The sequence below is a fragment of the Rhipicephalus sanguineus genome, chromosome 1, assembly GCF_013339695.2.
Source record: "Rhipicephalus sanguineus isolate Rsan-2018 chromosome 1, BIME_Rsan_1.4, whole genome shotgun sequence".
NCBI classification, from domain to species: Eukaryota; Metazoa; Arthropoda; class Arachnida; order Ixodida; family Ixodidae; genus Rhipicephalus; species Rhipicephalus sanguineus.
In genome coordinates, this window is record NC_051176.1 from 317,017,818 (window position 1) to 317,030,966 (window position 13,149).

Here is a 13,149-nt window from a genome sequence, read left to right on the forward strand (position 1 = left end):
AAGCATCGATAGCGATCACCTATGCTGGAAATATGAGCCCCGAGAAAGCAAGCCCTTTCTAGCGTATCTGTCAGCCCATTCAAAGCTCGTAAAAAGGGGCATTGGAAATATTTGCTTCACCAATGCTATAGGCCTCATGCACTCAGTTGATGGTGCCACCACTCTCCGAGTGCGCAGCGCCAATGCGGCCACTTAGCGCATTTTGTCCGTGCTCCCTTCCCGGCGCGTAGCTCGAAGTTGTGTGCGGCGAACATCGATGCGTGAAAATGGCAACGTAAAACGAGCCCCGCTTGCTTTTTTGCGGCTACGGACAAATAGCAAACGTTCAGGGACATTTCAAACGAAGTAGTTCGCTTCTGGGTGGCGATTTGTATGCCGCTAATCACGTTTACTGCGTGAGATAAGAACTGCGCAGTGTCGTTAGTCCGTCGGAAATATTCGGAAAATGCGTCGCACAAATAAATAGCGTGGAGTACGACTTGCGTTTAGAAGTGAGTAAACCTTTTTCTTGGCATACGATAGAAAATACTTTTTATCGGCAGCCTCGCGCGTCGCTTGTGCTATGACCGTCCTGCATGATCAGAAAGCTGATATTGTCTAAATGGCGTATTAGCAACGACAAAAAGATAGAGACCGCACGAAGTGCCCGTCTCTTAGTTTTCTAGCGCTGTTAGTACGTCGAACACTTTGCTAAATTAAATTTTTGAACATGTGCAACTGTGTTTTTGTCTGTGTCCTCCAATAATAAAGCCGATCCTGAAGCCCCTCAGCCCGACAGTCCTGCACAGCCGACAAAGTGGGCACTGCCTCGCAATGGTTGCTACAAACTTCCGTTCGGGCTAACAATAATAAAAGGAAAAAGAGAACCAACAATGTGTTGATATTACCGGGAGCAGTAGCGTGGCCAGAAATTTTATTTTCGGTGGGGGTTCAATCATACTTCTTGTATGTTCGTCCGCGAGTTTGCATGTGTGCGTGTATACATACCACATACACATGCAAAATTTAAGAATTTCCGGGTGGGGGGGGGGGGGGGAGAGGGGATTCGAGTCCCCCTGGTTACGCCAGTGGCTTGGATCGAAAGCGAAAGAAACCGTGCGAAGACGAGACGCGTTTGCTTTGTGGGCGCGCCGTACGGCTGCGTTCCAACGTTTTCGCTCATCAGCCTCGTACGAATTCCATGGAAAATGATAAAATTGCACCTTCGGCAGTTTCCCGGCCGTGTTCTTGTAGTTGTTATGACATGCGAACTCACAAGACCAGATAGAAATCCTCTTTTTTCGCCGCGTACATAGGCTTGCACTTCTAGGGGCCATTGCCAAACTACTGCGGCCAAGCGCGGCTGTGAGGACGGAACAAGGACATTTGGCCAGCCGCCGCCGCAGTGGCGCTGGATGTCCGATTTGAAACAGCAGTGCACGAGGCCCATTAGGAAGTCTTGCGACCACTCCTGAATATGCAGCTTCCTTGTGCAGGCTTCCCGCCTGACAAGTGCTGGGTTTCCTGATCTTGTGCTGGTGTCGGTAGCGAAAAAAATGCTTAGGACCATTAAACAGGGAGTACAAGCCGCGGCAAGCTGTGCCGCCTGTGATAATAAGCAAATCGCGGTGCTCCCCTACCTGCATAAGACTTCACACCGCTTGAAAAAGGTAGGGAACAAAGAAGACGTTAAAGTGGTGTTCGCTGCTCCGGAAAAACTATCAGTGCTCTGTAAGCGCATGAATGCTCAAACTACATGAAGGAGCGTTTGCACAACAAAACAAAACGGACAGTTTGTAGCATGCGCAGCGGTTGTTATGTACTTGATCCCGTTGACTTGCGGTAAGAAGTGCGTTGGACAAGCGGGCAAATGCTTCAACTAGCGTTTAAAGGAGCATTGTCATCACGTTAACACAGCTGTTCAAGGCCATCTGGGCATTCACTGTAGAGATTGCGGTGGTGAACCGGACTTTGAAAAGTGCACCGTTGTCGCGAAACATCGTGAGCAGCTCAGACGTGAAATCATGGATACTAATAAAATGCAACAGCTGGGTGACCTATGTGTAAACATGCCCTCTGTTGCCTTCAGGAAAAAGGAAATTGCTTATCTGGCTGTGATGCAACAGGTTGCGCGATTGCGCTGGTGTGTGCTGTTGTTGTCTTGTATATATACTTCAATTGTCATCGCTAATAAAATTTAGTTCTTGTTGTGTACTGTCTCCGTCCTCGTTGAAATATGTCGATGCTAAATCGCCAACTAGCCCGAGTTGCCGTTCTTTCAAGAAACATAGTTCGTCGCGTGCTTCTTTACAAAGCGCTTGCTGCCTGGATTATTATCATTAACCTCCTTGCAAGGGTAGCTCAGTTTGTTGGGGGCCAAGAATAGAAGCACGCCCGCCCAGCGCTCCTCCTGATGCGGTGGGAGACACTATGCACGTACGGAATAAACACAAGCATTTTGAAGGCTTTGCCGGACGCGTTCCCTCGTCGACCGTACGTAAAGACAGCAGATTCTCCGGGTAGCCGGTCATCTTCAGCCTCTGAACTGGAGACCCACAGCTGCTTGCGACTGAGGGCATTTTTCAAGGCACACATGGATAGCCCGCTTCACAATCTTTGAGTGCTTAGATGAAAATGACAGATTCGTGCGTGGTGCCTAAAACTAGCAGGTATGGTGTCGGCCGAAGTACATTTTCAGGTCAAAAAAGTGAATCTTGCCTTCAGCTCCCGGGTGAAGGTAAGGCGTGGAAAGTCGGAGCGGAACATGCTGAATATTGTTCATTTATTTATTCAGAAAACCCCCACAGGCTCCAGCAGGAGTATTGTGTGAAGAGGGTAATATACAGTGTATACGATCACATAAGTGGATCCATTAAAACGCGAATATTCATGCCATGGTACATTAAACTATAAAATAACGTTATATAAGTGTTAGTGGGAGCAAACATGACGTACAAGTAATAAACAGAATGTAGACATACTCATTTGTAAGGGTAGATCACTTAACTACAACACATTATGCAATAGTTAGCGAAGACCGCGTATATGATTTAATGGAACATAGAAGCTACCAGTAATGAAAAATGGTGATTACTTCGTGACGATACAATATAGGGCCATGAATGTTGACAACATTATCGGGAAGACTATTCCATATTTCTAGTACCATTAGCAATGCTGATGATTTGAATGCGTTAGTGCGTCCGAAAATGCGTTTAAAGGAATGGTACAAACGGCGAGACGTTCGTGTCGGTTGGTAAAGAGGGAGGCTGGTTACGTGCTTACCGCATGCCATTCTGTGAAATAAGCAGATCCAAGTGATCTTTCGTAGGGAGACTAAGGTGAGCGATGCTGGAATGTCGGCTGTAATTTTTAGCATGAAGCGCGTGGCGTGGTTTTGAACACGTTCAAGGGCGTTGATTAGGCAGGCCTTTTGTGGTGACCAAACTGATGAGGCAAATTCAAGTTCAGGAAGAACAAATGCTGGATATGCAAGTGATTTGGTCGATGTTGGAGGGTCGTTAAGGTTACATTTAAGGTAGCCGAGAGTGCGGGATGCCTGTGCAGAAATTTTGTTTGTATGCATGATCGGTGAAAGATGCACGCCAAGGTATTTGTAAGATGTTGCGCGTGTTACTTTACAGTTATTGGGGGTATAGTTAAAGAGTGAGAAGGATTTCTTGCGGGTGAAGGTAATTAGCTTACACTTATCGGTATTAAGTGCCATTTGCCAGCGTGAGCACCAATTAGTTATGAGATCTATGTCTTCTTGAAGAGCGAGATGATGTGATGATGAAGTTATCTTACGATAGATTACGCAATCGTCGGCGAAGAGTCGTATATTAGAGGAGATATGCGACGGTAGATCGTTAAGGTAAATTAAAAATAACAAGGGACCCAAAACACTACCCTGGGGGACACCTGAGGTTACATCGTTTAAAAGTGGAAGACAGAATATGCCTTCCACTTTTATCAATATCACCCAGAAATAACGTATCCCATATCAGAAGATCCTGACTCAGCCGAAGGGCTCAAGCTTCTTTTCAGGATCCCATCATAATGTGCCATAAGAAGGTCGCTCAACACAGGTGCGAAGGACCTTTATTATGCTATTCCCCATCGCGCTCTCATGAGTGTCATTGAACAAGCACTCCTTGATTTCGGCGCTTTCCAAAACGAGTGCGGTGTTACAATAGCAGGCTTTCTTGACTATACTGAAATTGTACCGCACCTCTACCTTTGCTCAATGGAATGGGCTTGTTCATTTGCAGAAAAGCGGTGTATGTATCGGTTCGTGCATCGCTCCCATACTAAGTGACTTGTTTCTAGCCCATGTGGATAGGAAGAGTGAAGCGAGATTGGAAGGAACGAATGTGGCAAATTGCTTCCGGTTCGTTGACGACTATCTTGTCTTGTTTGAGTGCAACGATGCCACTTTTGGGTCCTTGTGTCGGGGCACTTTGTCAATTTTTGAGAATTGCCTTGACCCGCTTGTCATCACGCATGAGCTCGCTGATGAGGGAGTGCTCAAATATCTCGACTTAAAACTGTCCTTTTTTAACTGGCATGTGTGCTGGAAGTACGAGCCCCGCGCCAAATAACCTCTCCTGCCGTACACTTCGGCACATAGTAAACTTGTTAAGTGGGGAATCATTCAAGCATGCTTGCACAACGCCCTTGTTAAGTCCTGCCATCACACCATTCATGACAGCTTCTTCTCGCAGATAGGTAGATTGAAGGCAGCCGGCGATCCCCGTCACCTTCTCGTCTCTGTTGCTGATAAGCTGCGCGAAAGGTTCAAGCAGTCGAGTAGGTCTCCTGATCTTCAGGCACCAGCGAGAAATAAGCTGGCGGTTATCCCGTATAAACATGCCATTTCTCACAAGCTAAAAAAGATAGGTGAAAAGGCGGGCATCACAGTCGTATTTTCGGCACCGCACAAGCTGTCTGAGCGGAGCGTCAGGACCAACCCTATGAAAAGGGATGAAAGCGCATGCAAAATTAACCACAAGAATAAATACGTTGACTGCTCTAGTAGCGTTGTTTATAGCATTCCACTTTCATGCGGACATACTTATATCGGCCAGACGCGCAGGTGCCCTAATGTACGTTTGCAGGAGCATAACCAAAAGGTACGCAGAGGGACAGAAGGTTTTCTTGCAATTCACTGTTCACAATGCGGGTGCACTCCAGCATTTGATAACACACAGATTTTAGCTAGGCATCGTCAGGATAGCACGCGCATAATCATTGAAGCTGCAGCTATCGCTAAAGGCAACTGCATCAGCAAACCTTCAATCGCCCTCACTGACAAAGAAATAGATTACCTAAGTTCATCCGGTCAGATAACCTAGACATACTTCGGTTGCTTCTCCTGACGTCTTTTCGCGGTTTTGTGGTTTTTGCTTGTTAATTCTTTTTGTTTCGTGGTTCCCTCTCCATGTCTGCCGTCATGCGCAATTCAAATGAGCGGTGATCACGTGTGCCTACTTGTTCTCGTTTTTCCATATTTGTGTTAATAAATTTCAGTTGGAAGTCAGCGCTAGCCCTCGTCGGTTCTTCGTCCTTGTTTATTATACGCGCTGTTGACGTCACTATCCTTTTGCATTACCTAATTCTTTGTATCTTTTTTTTTGGTTTCTTTACGGCAATATGACTTTTGTAAAATGCTGACGAAATAAGCTGTCTGCTTCATTCTTACTTTTAACAACCTTCCTAATTTCTACTACTGTTTTCATATTTATATTAAACCTGAGTTTACCGTTATGTCAATGCAACGTTGTGGAGAAATATATATTGCCCTGGGCGTGCCTGCCGTATGCAGTAACAAAAATTATGGTTACTACTTAGTAAATTGAGTTTGCATTATAAGAAAGGGGGTTAATAGGAGCCACTTCCATAGGAGCAATTTTTCATAGGAATTTTGTATTGTTTTACCTTCACGATACTTCTTGCTTAATTGTCACATCTGTTAGACCGTGTTTCTATATGTAGTCGCTGTGACTGTCTGATACGGAATTCCAAAAAAACCGAAGGAGCAGAGCTTTATCAAGCTGCCGATAAGAAGCTTTCTATGCCTGACTGATTCGTCCGCGAGCGCCAAAACCGCAATGCAGGAAAGCCAACTTACACAATGGAAGTACCTGGGCATCTGCGAACACATCAGAACAATTGCGCACGACATACGTGTCGCAGAACACTACAGAACGTGTTTGCAGTTATACCGATAAGAAGAGTGGGAACTGCTACGCCAGGCTACCTAGATGTGCACTGCATCACGAGCGTCACGCAAGCCACGTCACCATGGGCACGTAGGCTGCGGGTGCAGCGCACGGCAGAAGAAGAGGCTGCCGTGCGTGAACGTACCCGTAGCTGTAGATCATGCTAGATCAATACTCATGCTAGATTATGCTAGATAGCTACTCGTTAAAACTGAAAACGCTGCAGAGGCCCACGACGCAACGGCGTTCTTGCATTACGTTTGCAAGCAGGCTGTGTCACGCTACGATAGCAGAGCCTCTGACCACAGCGACAACACGGCAATACGGTGCAAGTGTAGAGACGTCCGTCAAAGTGCTCGTGTGATCAACGACCACGTGATATAAAATAAAGCCTATGCAACACAACGAAATGCGCCTTCATCCAATTTCAACGTTCAAAATATACAAGGCGAGTTCAAATGAAAACGCATGAAACGTTGTAACAACATCATCATTAGCAAAGATGCCTATGCCACTATGGGAGAACGTAGCGAGACATCTAGGGATGCGATTGGAATCTCTGCTATGGATCGGAGCATGCGGGGGCACCCGCATGCGCAGGAGAGAGCAGATGCTCTTGTAAAAGGCACCTTGTATAGAGCAGATGCTCTTGTCCAATTGACGCGGTAGTGTGTGTGAGGACAAGATGCCGTTCACATCGCAAAGTTTGACGATTAAGGAGTAGCGACGCGTTATCTGATTTCTGACAGCGGAAGGTGTTAAACCGGCCACGCTTCATCGCCTGCGATTTTCCTGTGTCTGGTTTTCTCAAAAAACATCTGAAAGGGAACCGCTTCCACTCGGACGCTGTGAAGGACTGGGTCTCGTCACGGCCACAGGAATTATGGGAACAAGGAGTCCTTGGGCTCGCTCATCACTGCGATCGTTGTGACCAGGCACATATTGTATGCTTTGAATAAAGTCTTCATTGGTACCCGCAGTGTCATTTCGTACATTTTCACTTGAACACCGCGTGCACAATACTAAACAAGCTATGAAATCACGTATGCATCGCTTCGGCTCGCTCAGCATATCTTGGGTTCGTTGCATGGTCGTTGGCTGTGGACTATGACTTTCATTCAGTTTGCATGCTGAAGAATGCATAGGTGGGAAAGCTTCAAAATGAAGGTAGCTTTGGCATGCGCAAATATAAGAAAAACAATGAAAGAATCAAGCATAAGCAACAGAATGATGGTGCTGCCATAAAAAAGAAATTTTCAGTTCTTCCATATATACATAGGACCGCTCACAAATTAAAAAAAGGTGCCCTCTAGATAAGGGATGCAGTTGAGAATCTCGGCACCAAATAAACTAAGGAAAATTTGCGCGAGAGCGCAAGTTTTTCTTAGTTGTGTGGCAAGGTTCACTCTCCACATGGAGATGTTAGTAAATGTACCCCAAAACGCACTATCAAATATTTCTCGTGTTTGAGAGGTGTAGTATAAAGAATCACTTTTTTCCTGTGGTCGTGAATATGTGGGCCAGATGGGGCGTTGCGTTAACGTGTCACTCAGGGAACACTTGAATTCTTTGAAAGGGACGCCCACTTCGCATTCGTCTGTGCACTGTCGTCTATGCACTTGTGTATCACTTCTGGATAAGACATATGCATTCTTTGTGAAAAGAAGAGCTGGTTTCATTGTGAAGTAATACAACACAAAGAAGTGCGGAGAGGAATGCGACAGTCAAGCTTCTGTATCTCTTGAATCTAAAGTGCTGATGCATCTTGACATTTCGCAATATGAGACCACATGCACATGTAACTGTCTTCTCCGATTATGTGATTTTTCCGTACATGCGATCATAAATGCGCATGCAAGTGATTTCAATGTATAAACGTTATTTTTTCCAACAAACCTTCAGCTGATAGTCATCGCTCCTTTTGTTTTTCCTCTTCGTTTTCTCCTCGCGTACAATTCCGCGCTGTTTTTTTACAAAATGTCTTTATTGCTCGTGAAACGAGTATGTCTTTTATTTTATTGTACTTTATTTAGATATGTTTTCTTTTTCTTGGCCAGCCTAGATTTTTTTACTCTACGGTGTCCATGAGCCCTTCTCGTGTCCGTGTGCCGTTTTGCGCAGCATCTAAGCCGTTCACCAAGAAGCCCACATTTCAACCGTCGTCGACCACATTTCTCGCGCTACGGGCCCATTCCTCCAGATGCAGCCTGGATCATCGCCAGCGCTCGACATGCAATGCAGATTCGCTCAGTTTCTGCATCCGGATGATGTCCTTGCGCTTTTTGCTGGCTTTTCACCGTCCTTCGGCCATGCAAAAAATATGCTCAAGATTTTACGCGCTGAACTGTATCGCCTAATTCACCTGCACAGAATCCATCTTCGTGTACAACTCCACAATTATTTTCAGTCGTCTGTCACCGGATTTTAGCTTAGAAGGTACCTGCACTTCGCGGGGCAAGTTACCGAAATGCTTTGGCTGCCACAGCTGCGCTATCTTTGGGAGCGAGAGATCGCCGGAAAGCCAAGGGCAGCGTTCACGTCCCTGAAGGCCTGCAGCTACCAAGCAAGTGTGGTGTCCGTTTCAAGTTTATTTCAGATATTAGTACAGAAACAGAATATCGTACAGGATAAATATACAGAATGAGGTCCGAAAGCACTAGGCTGCAGGGGGACCTCCTATTCAAGATTGAAAAATAAAAATTGCCTAATTTGCAGAAACAGCAATATAACAAGGAAATGTGTGATCTGATACAACAATAGTAAATCAGTTACACATAAACAAAAATGGTACGAGAAACATTATTATTGAAGGAAAAAATATACATCTAGTAGTTAAACAAATAAGAATACAATTGTTTTTAAATAAGCCTGTTGTTTTTTAAATAAGAACATTGTTTAATGTGGGATGGTAATGAATTTTATGTGGATAAAATAAGCAGTGTGACGACTATAATTAGTACGGATAGACGGTAGTAAAAAAATTTGTATTTGAAGAAAATCTAGTTGGGTTACAGTTACTAAGAAGATCAACACAAAAAACACATGATGGTACAAGATGGATGAATTACTTGAATAGGGTAATGGTGAGATGGTATTTAAATAAACTGGAAATTGGAAGTATGTCAAAGCTGTGAAGTAATGATGATGCACTACTGCGATATGAGCTGTAAGTTATTATTCTAATGGCTTGGTTCTGAATGGGCTGAATGGTAGATAAATGGGTTAAATATGTGTTACCCCATGTAGTGATACAATAAATAATATCATTGAATGAAAGCGTAATATCATTTTATTAAAGTCGAAGTGCTGAAGAAGTCACCTGCTTTGATTAAAACTAATACCGAATGCTAGTTTTTTTCTTAAGTGGGTGACATGGTTAGAATATTTTAGGTTGTTGTCAAGAATTACTCCCAAGAAAGAGCATTCATTGTCAGGAGCAATAAGCATGTCATTTAGTTTGATGGTGACTTGGGATGGAAGAACTTTGTTATTTGATTGGAATATCATGAACTTAGTTTTTGTAGGATTAATACTGAGGGAGTTACAATGGCACCAGGTTAGAATGCTATTTAGGTCTTCCTGCAATTTTAGCGTCAAAGAGTCAATGGATTGGTCAGAGGCTAGTATGGTAGTGTCATCAGCGTAAAGAAACGGTTCAGAGTCAGTAACTGTTTGAGGAAGGTCATTCGTGTAAACTGAAAATAAAAGAGGGCCAAGAATGGATCCTTGAGGAACGCCTTGATTGGTAGTCAAAAAGTTTGATAATGTAGAGCGGACATGGACAGCCTGTTGTCGATCACATAGGTAGCTTTTAATTAGTGTTAATGCAGGTCCAACAATACCGATAGACTTAAGTTTGGTTTCCAGGATGCTGTGATTAAGGGAGTCAAAAGCTTTGGTCAAGCCATTGAACAATTCACCTGAAATTCACTCCAGAAAATTCACCAGAATCAATGGCTCTTTTAATCGTGTCAGTAAATGTGAGCAAAGCAAGCATCGTAGAAAAAGCTCGTCAGAAGCCGAACTGATGAGAAGTTAAAATAGAGAATTTAGATAAGTAATTAATGATGCGTTTCTCGATACACTTCTCTATTATTTTACTAAAAGTTGATAAAATGGCTATTGGGCGATAATCTGAAATGCATGTTCTGTCACCTTTCTTGAACACTGGAATGATTTTGGCCTTTTTTAATTGTAATGGGAATAACCCGGTCTTGAAAATTAGATTGATAACGCGGGATAGTGGAACGGCAATACGGTTAGCAATTAATTTTACGTTAGACGAGTGTATTCCGTCAAGCCCGGCAGTAGTGACTCTGAGTTTTCTAATAATGCCAATTATCCCGTTCAGATCTGTTGGGAAAATGTAAAATGATTGTGAAGAGAGGACTCGAGATTGATTCAGGGTTAGAGGTGGAGTAGAACCTGGATTGCAAAAAAATGAATTGAATTCATTCGGAATGTTGATTGGCTGATCTAAGACGCGGTCAGCAGTTTGAATTTCAGTAATAGTTAGTTAAGACGTGTTCTTGTTTAAGAAGGAATTGATAATTTTTCATTGTTCTTTAGAGTTGTTGCCAGCACACGTTATTTTGTCTTCGTAATAATTTTTTTGCTATCTTTAACAGTCTGTTAAGAGTGTTAGAATGCAAAATGTAACGAGATTTTAATTTAATGTTATAAGGACGGCGTTTGACCTTATTATAAATGTTTTCTTTTTTGCGCATGCTTGTCAGAAGACTCTTTGTTATCCACGGGTTATGAGGAGCTGAATAGATCCTCTTGCATCTGACCACTGAGATACTATCATGAAGACACTTACAAATGCGAGAAGAAAGATAATCAAAAGCTACGTTAGCGTCCGTGCACATTTCAATTCAAGACCAGTCGATATTGCTTATGTGGTTCACAAACTCCTCTTTGTTTAGAATTGTTTTTGTAAATCTTAAATCACGATTATGCGTGAAACTTCCATATGAAAAGAAAACAGGATAATGATCAGTAATGTTCACCTTAAGGACACCGCAGTTTTCAGGTGAAAGGAAGTTAGAAAGAACATGATCAATGAGTGTGCTACTGCGCCCAGGAATACATCTAGTAGGAAGAGTGATTAATGATTCATACCCGAAACCTTGAAAACAGTTTGCGTACTAAGTGCGATTAGTAGCATCATCGAGTAAATCAATGTTCATATCACCCAAAATTGCTACATTCTTACGTTCAAGAAATAAAGTTTGAAGCACAGCGTTGAAACTTGAACAAAACTATTAGACTGACGATGAAGGTGAACTACAGATAGTGGCAACAATAAGTTTATTAGTATTATCAGCGGATGACGGCTTATCTAGTTCTAGCCAAACGGTTTCGCAGTTATCGACAGCAATATGAAGATCAGATCTGCGCTTATAATGTAAAGTAGGCGAAATAAAGATGGCTGCGCCACCGTGTCTACTCGATTTGCGATTGCAATATTCTGAAAAATATCCCTGTAAGCCGAACAAGCTTTTATCTTCAGGCTAAAGCCATGTTTCCGACATACAGACGAGGAAAAATTAATTTTTGAAAGAATGTAGAAATGCGTTGATTTCATCATGATTTCTTTTTAGGCTACGCGCGTTAAAGTGAATTGCTGATAAGCTAGAATTGTTCAAGAAGGAATCTAATTTATTAAGACTAAGATAAGACGACATGATGTAGTGCGGTTTAACTTGATAGATAAATTACTATAGGTGATCAGATCTACCGAAAGACAGAAAGGTCAGCTTCGGTGCGAATGCGATACACCCTACTTTCGTTAGATTGCCTCGCCTTAATCTGGCAATTGTCCGTCCAGACGTACGGCCAACCCTTCTCTCTTTTTTGGGAAAGCTTTCGTGACCAACATTTGTTATCAGGGGTGAGGTGATCATTTGCAAACACCGGATCATAACGAGGGCCTGGGAATCCTAGATCATTCGTGTGCAGTTTGGCCTTGCGAGCCATGCTTAGAAATTGCTGCTTTTTGTCGCGGGAGCGAAAGCGCGCGATAATGTTTTTGTTTGAGTCAGTCTTAGTGGGGACGCGATGAATGAAATCGATGTCTCAGGCATTGATAGTGCAGTTGATTTCAGTAGCCATAGCTTTTACGATGGCTGTGCAACCTTCCCCTTGAGTGCAGAGAATTCCTTTTAGTTCTACATTGTTAAGTCTCGAATATTGTTCCAGTTCAGACACACGGTTGGTCACTTTGCAGCAGGAGTCACGGCCCTACGCATCGGCGCTCATACTAAAGGCTTTCTGACGCTTCCGCAGGCTTTTGGACGGTTCTGTAGTTCGCTGTTAAACGGCGGCCGCCACGGTTTCGTTGGTCCTGCACTCCCGACTGTTCCAGCTTGGCTACGACGAGCACCGCCTGACTGAGCCATCTGGATCGTGCCATCTACACGAAAGCCAGTGACAGCCATCCTTAGCGTATCAGGGATCATCTGCGTAGATCTACTGCGCGGATCACCAGCTCGTGTTCTAGCATAAAGCGGTGGCACGCCTCGTCCAACGTCACTTTGCAGCAGCAGTCACGGCCCTACGCATCGGCGCTTATACTAAAGGCTTTCCTACGATTCCGCAGGCTTTTGGACGGTTCTGCAGTTCGCTGTTGAACGGCGGCCGCCACGGTTTCGGTGGTCCTGCACTCCCGGCTGTTCCAGCTTGGCTACGACGAGCACCGCCTGACTGAGCATCTGGTCGTGCCATCTACACGAAAGCCAGTGACAGCCATCCTTAGCGGATCAGGGATCATCTGCGTAGATCTACTGCGCGGATCACCAGCTCGTGTTCTAGCATAAAGCGGTGGCACGCCTCGTCCAACGTCACTTTGCAGCAGCAGTCACGGCCCTACGCATCGGCGCTTATACTAAAGGCTTTCCTACGATTCCGCAGGCTTTTGGACGGTTCTGCAGTTCGCTGTTGAACG